Below are 12,542 nucleotides of genomic sequence, written 5' to 3'. Positions count from 1 at the left end.
TTATCATAACCAATTGGCCGCAAAGTTCCAAGCAGGAAAGGCCTTAAGAGTCACACTTTGGGGGCTGGCCCCGTAGCCCAGTGGTTAAGTTCGCGCGCTCCGCTGCAGGCGGCCCAGTGTTTCGTTGGTTTGAATCCTGGGCGCAGACATGGCACTGCTCACCAAACCACGCTGAGGCAGCGTCCCACATACCACAACTAGAAGAATCCACAACGAAGAATATACAACTGTGTACCGGGGGGCTTTGGGGAGAAAAAGGAAATAATAAAATCTTTAAAAAAAAAAAAAAAGAGTCACACTTTGAATGTCACCATGAAATTGACAGTTCTGAAACTGCCTGGCTAATACCTCAACTTGCGCAAGAAGCATCTTCTGTAATATTTTATACTATGAGTACCGAGGTACGTCATATCTGTAGCAGCTCACAAAGCACATTTATGTGAAATTTCACATAAGCTCCACGACACGCAGGAATTATTACCTTCATTTTCAGATGAGCGCATTAAGAGCTCTGAGCATTCTTGTAACCTGTCCTTTTGCCTGTCTCCTAAGGAAAGGCTTGGAGCCCAAACCCAGATGGTCAGCGTCCAGCTCCGCCACCTCCCACCTCACCGTGAGGCCTGGCCCCGAGACTGATGGTGGAAATAGCATCAGTCGCTAACTCTGCTTCATCAGCGTGGGGCTGAATTCATGTGCAAAGACGTTTAGCAGAGTTTACAGAACGGTGGTGGAAAGAATCAGACATTTTGCCTATCCCAGCATGACCTCAGGTGATGTAAGCAGCCAACATGGAGCCGCTGAAGCCTCTGGGAAACGTACGATTTTGTTTCATGGAAGAAAGCAGCGCTGGGACCTCCAAGGGGGCGCAAGCCAGCCAGATTTTGCTTAAACTGGGGATCCTTTGATCACCAGCTACCAGTGGAGGGGAAGTGAGCAAATTGCCCAGAGACGAATCTCATGAGGCCATTGCTCTGGGTGTTCAGAAAGGAGCTTTAAGATGTTGAAGTCACTGGGTTGCTCTGCAGCATTTTTAGCGGCTGATTGTTTTGTGAGCCTTCTAATCGCAGTTTCATTTTAAAATGCCAAAGCCATTGTTAACTAACGGAGACAAGCAATAAAAGTCTCAGACGGCCCCCCTGCCCTGAGGCTTTTGGGCCAGGTTTTCTGTGCTGACTCATACACAGGTGAGGGTATGTGCTGGACAGGGGCGAACATGAAACCAGGAAGGAGCTGGCAGAGAGGAGAAAACAGGATGCAGGACTGAGGGGTGAAGGAGCCCAAGAGAGCAAAGAGCTGGACAGATGGCTGGTAAGACAAAACAGGGAGATGCCAGGATTTCAGCCATGCGGCAGGTCTGTGTGACAGGGCTCGTGGTACGTATTTCAGTTTTTCAAAGCCTGTTTATTTTCCATTCAACATGAAGTCTTCCATAACTTGATTCCGTGATGGCACCATGATGTGTTGTATGCCACAAATAGGCAAATAAGACACTAATATTATATTTGAGACATTTCTACTGAGAACAAGAAAAGCTTCTCCCCAAATTTCCCCTTGAGAACATCTCTCCCTTTCTCAAATCCACCCATTCCCCATAAAACAACAGCACAAAAACCACGTGATGGATGAAGTCAGAGTAACACATATTTAAAGTGTCACAAATTACTCCAAGGAAGAATGCGCCAGACTTTGCATATGCACAGTAAGAAATGAAATCTACTTGTTTTGAATTTGTTGCACCTAGCTATTCCTGGAAATTACTGCTTTGCTATCATAATTCCTACAAGGTAGAATGTGGTGGAGTCAGTGAGCATTATGAGTCATTTCCAAAAACGCTTTTAAGGGAAGTTCTGCAAATAATACTATTTCTTAAGGAAGAAACAATTTTTTGTTTTCAAGTCACACCAAATAACGTATTGCATTTTGAGTCAGAAATAAGTCTAACCAGAATTTTTTTTTTCTTAAGATTGTCACCTGAGCTAACAACTGTTGCCAATCTTTTTTTTTTTGCTTTTTCTCCCCAAATCCTCCGGGTACACAGTTGTGTATTTCAGTTGTGGGTCCTTCTAGTTGTGGCACGTGGGAGGCTGCCTCAGCATGGCCTGATGAGCAGTGCCGTGTCCACGCCCAGGATCTGAACCAGTGAAACCCTGGGCCGCTGAAGCAGAGCCACTTGGCCATGGGGCCGGCCCTTAATCAGAAACTTGAAAGTACATATTAATAATAGTTCTTGTGGATTGTGTAATAGATATTGAAAACAGCAGTGAAGAAGGCTAACGTGGATGAGTTTCCACTTGGTAACTAGTTGATGCTTTATCATGCCTGTAGTTTGAAAGGCAGGATTTAGGATCCATGAGGAAGATTTTCTTCCATGATATGTGATCCAGCAGCAGCCGTTCCACTGGGGGTTGTAGAATGACTTTTTTTTTTAAAGTCTTTATTTTTTGTTCTAATAAACTTTTTTATTTTAGAATAGTTTTAGATTAACAGAAAAGTTGCAAAGATAGTATACAGAGTTCCCACATACCCCACACCCAGTTTCCCTGATTATCAACTTCTTATATTAATACGGTACATTTGTTAGAATTAATGAACCAATGTTGATACATTATTGCTAACTAAAGTCCCTACCTTATTCAGATTTCCTTAGTTTTGGCTTACTGTCCTTTTTCTGTTCCAGGACTCCATTTAAGATACTGTATTACATTTAGTCCTCATGTCTCCTCAGGCCCCACTTAGCTGTGACAATTTCTCAAACTTTCCTTGTTTTTGATGACCTTGACAGTTTTGAGGAGTGCTGGTAAGTTATTTTGTAGAATGTAGCTCAACTGGGATTTGTCTGAGGTTTTTCTCATTGGACTGGGCTTACTGGGTTTTGGAAGGAAGACTACAGAGGCCAAGGGCTATCCTCATCACACCCTGTCAAGGGTATGTGCTATGCACACGACAGCACCACGCATGATAACAGGATGAAGTTTTACCTCTCCGGGGAAGCAGGGAGCTCTCTGAAGGATGGGCCAGAATCTGGCCCCCATGTGTGTGTAGAAGAGGTTGTAAAGAGAGGGGTCTGAGGTCCAGACTCCATTACAGAATGAAAACAGTGGAGAAACCTGATGAGGCAGGGGCCTCTGCTCCTGGGAAACCCCAGAGAGTGCTTCCCAGGGGAGAGAAGGTCCCCTGTGCCCACTCCCACTCGGTGCCTGATGAGTGGATGCCCAGCAAGGGTTTTGACCGTTCTGCAGGGAAGCCCAGGGGTCCCGTGGCGGGTAGTGTTGGTTCAGGTGGCAGTAATTTATGAAGATGGCTACTTGCTTTGCAGGCAGAGGCTATGTTTAAAACGTGAGCCTGTTTAAGGGAGCATCCTAAGTAAACGAAGGCACAAGTATCACACAGATATGGCACAAACCGGGCTGGTAGGAGAAACGTGCCTGAGGTTTGAATCCATGGGTTAGAAGCCACAGAGCATGGGGACACCCCAGGCTAACCTGGAAAGGGTTCAGCACAGCTCGGGGCTGCAGGGCCCCAGAAGTCAGGAGCCAGCAGAGGCTGTAATGAAGCTGTCTGCACAGCGCACTGGACGTCAGCCATGCTTCCTCCCCAGTCTCCACTGTGGCTTGGTGATGGAGGGTTAGCATTTCCACACTTCTCTCCTTGCTCACCCTTGTGGACTCTGCCTGGCATGCAGGCCAGAATTCTCTCAGACTATGGGTTTCCACATATGCTCCTGCACGGAAAGTCCCCAGGTTGCTCCAGGATGTCCTCTGCAGTGCCCCATCCTGTCCTCCTTATCACAGCTGCAGTCAGCCTGAGCCACATTCCTCCTGCCTGAGTCACAGCTCCAGGCCACAGGCTGCCTTTCCTCCAGCTTGGCCTAGGAACCAGCCACTGTCCATTCCATCTTGTTGCTTCAAAAATACTACAGATTTATTTTTATTGCCTACATGGAATGGCTATTTATTATCCAAAGAAAATTTTCCATCCTGAAGTTATCCCCTTTCCCTTTCTGCATCCTTCTCAGGATCTAGCCTATCCCATCCCTCCTGGGCCCAGTCCTAATTGCAACATTATTTGTATACTTCTTTTTACCCAGTTTTCCTTAACTATTACAACACCATTTTGATCAAAAGTCTAGCCTGTCCTTTCAGGCTTGGTCCATGCGCTCCCACCCACCAATCGGTGTACTTCTGACCTTTTCCTTGTTGCTCATCAATGTCGTATCTCCTTGACCACCTTACTAACCCCGCTACAGCAAGAGGCTGCCATCCCCATATGAATGGATGGATGAATGAATGAAAAATGAACAAACACGATGGTGCCAAATGTCTAAACTAGGTGATTTTAAATTAGTTGAATTGACCAGCAATTTTGAGACCATGTGGATCTTATTTATCTTAAATAATTGGCAGATCCCTGGTGTCATGTCATATGGAATTTTAAGTTTAAAATACGTATAATAGATAATTTGGGGGTAAATTTTATGCTAATTACTAGATTTTAAATAAGCAACAAGGAATGCCAATGATTTCAGAAAATTCTTGGGAGGAAAACTTAAAACTGAAATATTCTCTTCATGACCATTGACATTTTTACCCACAAATGATAGTGACACTGCCTAGTTAGTCCCACAGCATGACTTCGGTCCGGGGATACTTGTTCTGAGCAAAACCCTCTCACTTTTAAGAATTAGTGTGTAAATGTTGAGTGCCCATTGTGTATCAGGGAAGATGAGTTGTAATTTCTCGTCATTTCCCCCTATAACAAGGAAATATCCCCTAGTGTATTCACTCCTATCATCTCCATGGTCTAGTCCACAAATGCTTACCCAGCTCTACCATATGCAGATGCTGCTTGGTGTCAGGCCCCTGCGTTTGAGTATCTCAGCCTGGTTACCATACCAGGCAGCAAACGTGGAGCCAGGTCTCCGTGGGAGCGCTCGGGTTGGGGGGTGGCAGGGGGCGGGATTCAGGGACAGGGAAGGGAGCGAGAAGCTTCCTGGAGGAGGTAAATGCTAAGCTCAGTGCTGGGGGATGAGGGAGCTCACCAAGCGATAGGACACAGGGAACTAGCTTGCCGCGCTGTGGGAAACAAAATGTTGTGTTGGACACGACTTATTTGAAAGGAGACGTTAGGCCGGAAATTTAAGTGGGAATTGAGAAGCTCTCTTCCCTATCCAGGACGATGCTCTGAGGACGGTGAAGCCCGGATGCAAAGTCTCAGTCCCTTCATCAGGATCTGCTCAAGAAGCCTGGGGAATGGGGATTCCAGAGAAGCCAGGGCTCGTCCTCCCGGACACCATGCTCCTTCCCAGCAGCCTCGTGACCAGCATGGACCACGACTCCTATGCAGCCTGCGGCAGACTGCCCAACATCCTTGAGCCTCAGTTTCCTTCATGGTTAAAGTCAGAGCAATGATGCGCCCCTACTGGGAGCTGTTTCTTCGGGCTCCTCTCCCAGCTTTTGTAAAACGCAAGTGCTGCGAGGCAAAATGCTTAAATGAGCTTATGCCGGTCTCAGCATCATGTACATGGTGACAAGGGAGAGTTGGCCCACGGAGAGGCAGTGTGTGGACAGAATGGCATTGGACCCCTCCTTAAAGAAGGGACCTGCATGGCGAGAGGTACAGGGCACTTGCGGTGGGACTGTCAGGCAACAGGGCCTGCCTGAGAGTTCTTCTTCTGGCTTGCCAGTCCCCATTTACTCTGATTTAAAAGACAAAACAAAAACTATAGTTTCTGGAGTGGTGGGTCATAAATCTTCAGAAATGGAAGGCATCTCACCACTCATTGCTCTCACCCTCCCTCCCCTGATTTAATCAAGACAATTTCTGTTCCTTTCCATTAGATTCAATGACTCAGAAGAGAACAAGACAATAGTTTCAGTAAATATCACATCTGGCAAAGGCATTGAGCCTCTTTGGTCTAGCTGTTGATTTTCACTCAAATTATTTATGAAGCATGAAAGATGTGCAAGCCTAACTGCTGGAGTGGTAATGCCAGTAAAAGGTAGTTTAAGTTCAATGTGTCCACCTAAACTTCTCCTGTAGAGAAAGTGTACTGGTCAGGGTTCTCCAGAGACCCAGAACTAATAGGATGTGTGTGTATGTATAGAAAGAGATTTATTTTATGGAATTGGCTCATGTGATTGTGGAGTTGCAAGACGGAAACCTGAAGAGCAAGCCAGCAGGGAATCCAGGGAAGAGCTGATGTTTCAGCTTGAGTCTAAAGGCAGCCTGGGGGCAGAATTTCCTCATTTTAGGGAGACCTCACTCTTTGTCTCTTAAGGCCGTCAACTGATTGTATGAGGCCCACCCATATTATGGAGAATAATCTGCTTTATCCAAAGTCTATTTCTACCCCAAATCTGCTCCCTTCTCCAAAGGAGACAACTAATAACTCCTTGGCATGACTCGTTTCACATCCTTTATTACTGATTTTTTTGTTACTACAAAAATAGAGTTCACGTATGGCTTTGTAATTTTTTTAATTCACTTAGCAATACACCATACATGTCTTTTCATGTTTAAATCTGGCTTTCTGTATAGTATTTTTTTTTTCTATTCACTTAAATTAGAGAAAAAGTATAAAGAAGGAAAATAAATAAGTAAAAGATGTTTTACAAATGAAAGATAAACCTTGCTGTAGGCCTAGGAAATCAGCTTTTTGAGAGTGTCCACATTGTCCAGCCCCATTTTCTCTGGAAGGGCCTGGCCCGGACACTGTGATCACGATGGGCTGCCTTTGCTCCTGCAGACTCAGTGAGCACCCAGAAGTCCCCACTTACACCTTCCATTCCTAGAGGGCTCTGTCTTGCCTTCCTCCTTCCCTCCTGTAGCCATGGTTGCCTCTGAGGCTGAACCAAAAGCTGTTGGCCCTCTGTCACACTATAAGCAAAGAAATGTCAGTGTAGAATTTCAGAGAAATTCCTAACAAGTGGGCAGAAATCCTTAGGTTATTGTTTCTTTACATAGCCTTCCAGACAGGCAAGCAAGGAGTTTGGGGGAATTGTACCAATGTGTACTTTTGGAACACCTCATTTTCAGGATCTGATGTTGTCTCTGAAGGGACTTTTTCTTTGACAAGACCAGAAACTCAGTCATCTTTATCTCTGGTTAGCAGTTTCCTCCCCAGTTGTCATTAGGGGAGATATCAGTCACCCAGCCTCGGTTGGGTCTCTGAAAACAGCCCTTGCACTATCCCATATCACAACACCCCAGGCCATGCCCTTCTGCATTCACGCTGGAAAGATCTGAGGCTCCGAGTCACCCAGACTGGTGGAGGTGACTCATCTTCCTGACTCTGCGTGGAGGAGAGTGGCGTGTTTGGTGCACACTGTGTGCCTGTCAGCAGTCGGCATCCTGTTGGCCAGGAAAACACTGCCTCTTCCCGGGACAGGCTTTGTCTGCCGCTGGCACAGATGCACCAGTGGACAGAGGCCACGGAGTCATGGAAGAAAACCAGGCTGAATCCACGGGTTCTGTGTTCGCAGTGGGAAGAGCGATGCCCCATTTTCCCACCAACTCTGACACCAAAACAAGCAGACAACTTGCCCCTTTTTTGTTTTTGAGGGTTTTATGGCCCATCATTACAGGAAATAAACAATGGCAGCATACACGACGAATACCAAGGAGGGTACAAGCAACACTGATTTTGAAGAGGTCCGGGGGTGGTTTCTTTCCCCTCCTCCTCTCCCTCTTATTCTGGAGGAGCTCATTCATCGAGTCCTTGACTATCCATCCCATGACTCCTCTCTTCCCCTAGCCGCAGTCAGATTGCTTATTTACTTAGCTAGTTATTTGCTCCTTCCCTTGCTCCATAAAAAAGTTGAGCCAGCTTATAAAAATACACAGAATAAAGGCTGGAATAAATGACCAAGATAAGCAATGAAGAACACAAGAAAGTAGTTGATAGAGCCAGCAATAAGATAAGCTCACAGAAATGTCTGTCGTTTGATGTTGCTCAGTTACTACAAATGGACTGGAAATTTGGATCTAAGAGTCCTAGAAGCCAAAAAAAAAAAAAAAAAAAAAAAAAAGAGAGAGAGAGAATAATCAGGCAAAAGGTACACGTCAGCAAGTCAGGAAAAGATCCACCTCGCTAAAGATGAGACCAGAGGGAGGTGGGGGATGGCAGTCCATACTTGCTGGGCATGTGGGCCAGGCACTGAGTTAAATGCTCTTCCAACATTTCCTCATTTGATCCTGGCAACCGGTAGGGTGCATACTATTATGATGCTCATGTGACAGAATAGGAAACTAACTGAGAGTCAGTTAGTAACGTGTCCAAGACCAGAGAGTTAGTCAACTGTAGAAATGAGATTCCATTCCAGCCTATCAGGCTCCAGGTCTGGGTGACTCTGCAGGACAGTAAGGGGTGCTAGGGGGATATTTCTGCAACAGATGCAATAGGGATGTTTGTAGGGCTGTGTCTCCTCACTTCTTTCAATGCAATTCCCTAATATAGGCACAAAAGCATAAATGCAGTTGAAACTCAGGGAAAGCAATTCCTTGAACCAAAAGTTTGTCTATGTTCTTAGTTCTCTGATGATCTAATTTCCTTCTCTGTGTGGATGTATAAATACAGACATGCGCTGCATGATCGCGTTTCAGTCAACAACGGACCACACGCAAGACGGTGGTCCCATAAGATTAGCACTATATAGCCTAGGTTTGTAGTAGGCAACAACGTTTAGGTTTGCGTAAGTACACTCTATGATGTTCACACAAACACAAAGTCACCTAACAATGCATTTCTCAGAACATATCCCGGTCGTTAAGTGATACATGACTGTATTGCAGATTCTGCCAGGAAATAGATCAACAGGTATTTTCTCAAACCACCGTCAGTCGTTCTAATGCATCTCAAACTCACTCCAGTACCATTTATTTACACGCCAAGAGAAACTTGAAGCTGATGACTTTGGTCTCTCCACTCCCACGCCTACCTCTACACAGGAAATACTCTCACAGCCATCCAAGACCATGGAATACCCAATGAAGACCTCTACTAAGAACACCTAAAGGACAACTTCACCTGCCTTGTGGTTCTTTTCTTCCAACCTACTCCCTATGAAATGAATTAAGAATTGGGTATTCTCTCTATTCAAGACCTCATCCTGTTCAGGCAGCATTTCTCAAACTTTCAGCATCCACAGCCACTTCAAGACCTCCAATTTTAGGTAAAAATTCATCACAATTTTTAGGAATGAAACATCATATTCTTTTTAAAATCTTTTTATTATGGAGAAATTCAAATGCATATGAAAGTAGAATAGAATAATGAACCTCTATGTACTCATCACTCAGTTTCAACAATTGTTGACTCTTGGCCAGTCTTGTTTCAACACTACTCCCATCTACTTCCTCTTTCCCATGTTATCCTGAAGCAAATCCCAGATATCATATCATTCCATCCATAAATATTTCAGTGTGTGTCTCTAAAAGATATGAATCCTTTCCTTCAACATTATAAGACCATTATCACAACTAAAAGTATTCATGAGTTCCTAAATATCAAATTTCCAACTGTCTCAAAAATTTTTGTGTTTTTGTTTGAATCAGGATCCAAATAAGGCCCACACATTCCTATTCAATACATTATTTTAAATAACACTAATTATTTCGTGCAGTTTTTTAATGTTCTGTGCTTTTTTTTTTTTTTTTGGCTGAGGAAGATTGGTCCTGAGCTAAGCTCTGTTGCCAATCTTCCTCTTTTTGCTTGAGGAAGATTGTCCCCGAGCTAACATCTGTGCCAATCTTCCTCCACTTTGTATCCGGGATGCCGCCACAGCATGACTTGACAAGCGGTGTATAGGTCAATGCCTGGGATCCAAACCCGTGAACCCTGGGCTGCTGAAGTAGAGTACATGAACTGAACCACCATGCCACCAGGCCAGCCCCTATTTCATGCGTTTTTAAGAGAACATCATTTTCAATCTCTTCCCAAGATATCTGTCCTGTCTATTCTGTCCTATTTGGTCAGGTTTCTTTCCTCCATACTCCATCAGTTTCTTTCTTTACTCTTTAATTTTTACTAAGTTAAGAACTGCCATCTCACAGATATCTCTTCCCAGTGGCCAATGGACTCAGAAATGAGAGATTTTTCATTGAAAACACTTTTGTCCCAATTACAAAACCTATTCAAAATCTGGATGGATGCACGCTTTAACTTGGGAGATAAGGGAAAAATGGGTCCCCCTGATCCACATGGTCTGCCCCCAGCTCTGGAAAGCATTTGTCCAATAGGACAGGTAGTTCCAAACTATGCCCAACAACAGACTGCTCTCCATCTCTTAAAGTGAAGACATGGATCAGATATTGAAAAAGGGTATGAACCCACTCAGAGCAGACGAGACCTCAGTTTGATCTTATGAAAACAATCTAATTCCTCAGCTAACTGGTTTCTCTTTTAAGGGGCTGAGTTTATCCTTTGGATACCAGAGGCCAATGCCAGAATTGACAAGGCATCTGAGACAAATCACCAGTGGACATGCCGTGATGGGCAAAGTCAAGTTCTCGCCCAAAGCTGTGGGAAGGCCCTCTGATGGCAGAGGGGAAAGCAGAGGGGTGGGGAACAGATGACCAGAGAGAGCAGTTGGGAGGACACCGAAATGTCCAGGCAGGAGACAATGTGCTCCTGAATTTGGGTAGGAAGAGGACCAGGTGGAGGGGGAAGGATCAACATCAGAGAAGGAGAGGGGACTTGGGGACTGACTGAACATGGGGGGTACAGATGGAAGAGGGAGGAATCTTCAGTGACATTCATATTTCCAACACCAGTGCTGGGATGCTGTGTAAAAAGGAATCCTAAATACACACACACTCACAAAAGGGCCCCCCTTCCAAATTGCCCAGGGCCCTGGGATGGAAAGAGCCGGTTGATCTGTGAGTTAGAAAACACCGCAGGTGAAATATCCTCTTTGTAGTTACAGCAAGGGTTCTCAACATGGGCTGCACGTTAGAATCATCTAAGGTGTTTAAAAAGTACTACGCCCAGGCCCCAGCTCAGGCCAGTTGAATCAGAATCCCTGGGTCTTTTTACACCTCGTCCCACCATCCCCCCCAACAGAGGTGACGCTAATGTGCAGCCAGGGCTGAGAACTGCTGGGCCAGGCATGGACAGCAAGGGCTATTTCAGCAGAAAACTACCTGCCTGTTTCAAAACCTGTAGGAGGACCCCTTTTGGAACTGTTCACAGCTGGAAGCTTTGTTTGGCTCAGCTTGGACCCCTGTTGCTTGGGGTGAGAACAACGACCTGACCTTTGGAACTCAGCTCTCCGGCAAAAAGAGGCTGGCAAGGAAGGCCTGGCAGGGGGACAGGAAAGAAGGGAGCCAGGTGTCCGGCACATGTGCTTCCCCTCTGCCCGGGGAAGGCAGCAGTTCTCACACTCCTGCACGTCACATTCACACTGGGATAGCTGTCAAATGCAGACGCCTGGGCCGCAGTCCTGTGTTGGTCAGAGGTCTAGGTGTGTGGCCCAGGAATCTGCATTTTTATGGGTCCCAGGTGACTGTGACAGAGCATTCACGGCACATACACCCCCAGAAAACCATGAGAGGCCTGCAGAAGCAAGTCTGTGGGCCTCCGCAGGGGACATGTGCAGGGCAGGGCTTCTCTTTCATCCCGGACCCTGGCCCAGGAGAGTCTGAATAGGCGGGTCTGAGGTAGTGCCCAGCACTCAGCATTAGAAATGATTCTGGGGCTCTATCCAACCAAGGGGACTTCATGGAAAAAAAAGTGGACCTGCCCCAAGTTTTCATTGTATAACAGAAGGTGGAAGCGAAGCAGGAAGGGCCCTTGGCTCACTTACTCCCTGTTTCCACCAAAAGGGAAACTGGGGGGTTTTCCGGGGCTGACTGCTGGCAGGAAGTGCGGGAGCATGAGCGCAAACCCAAGGAACAGCCTCTGGACTTTCCGAGAACTTCAGTTTCAGCAGCGGCTTTCAAAGTTAGGTCCCTGGACCAGCAATATCAGCATCACTTAATAGAAATGCAAGTTCTTGGACTCCCACCCCAGATCTACTGGCTCAGACTCTCTGGGCGTGGGGCCCCCAATCTGTTACAACAGGGCCTCTGGTGATTGCAATGTTGTTCGGGTTTGAGGATCCCTGTGCCACAGGTTCAAATGCTTCAGTGCTCCTGGGCTTAGCAAAGTTCCCACCTCTCCTGGCCATTCCCTCAGTCCCTTTTCGTGGAGGAAGGGAGGAGAGCCACACAGCACCCCTCCCACTCTCACCACCCAGTACTGGGAAGGTGCTGACTGACAGGGGCTGCTGCGCCAGCAGGAAAGGAAGCCAGATTCCGGGCAGCTGCCACCTGCCCAGCAGGCTGTTCTCCCAGCTGACACTGCTTTGTTTTCCTTTTCTCGGTGCCTGGAGAGGGGTGCAGGAGGGGCTTTCCCTCCAAGAGAAAGGGCACCTGGGTGCCTAAACCCCCAAAGCAGAGGTGGCTCTGGCTCAGAAGCCTCGGGGTCTGGTTCCACTGTCCTCCCCAGAGAAATACAGAAAATAGGCTCAGAGGAACTCGGGACACATCTCCACACTCCTTCTCCT

Source organism: Equus quagga, chromosome 9, assembly GCF_021613505.1.
Source record: "Equus quagga isolate Etosha38 chromosome 9, UCLA_HA_Equagga_1.0, whole genome shotgun sequence".
NCBI classification, from domain to species: domain Eukaryota; kingdom Metazoa; phylum Chordata; class Mammalia; order Perissodactyla; family Equidae; genus Equus; species Equus quagga.
Note: the sequence above shows the minus strand (reverse complement) of the source record.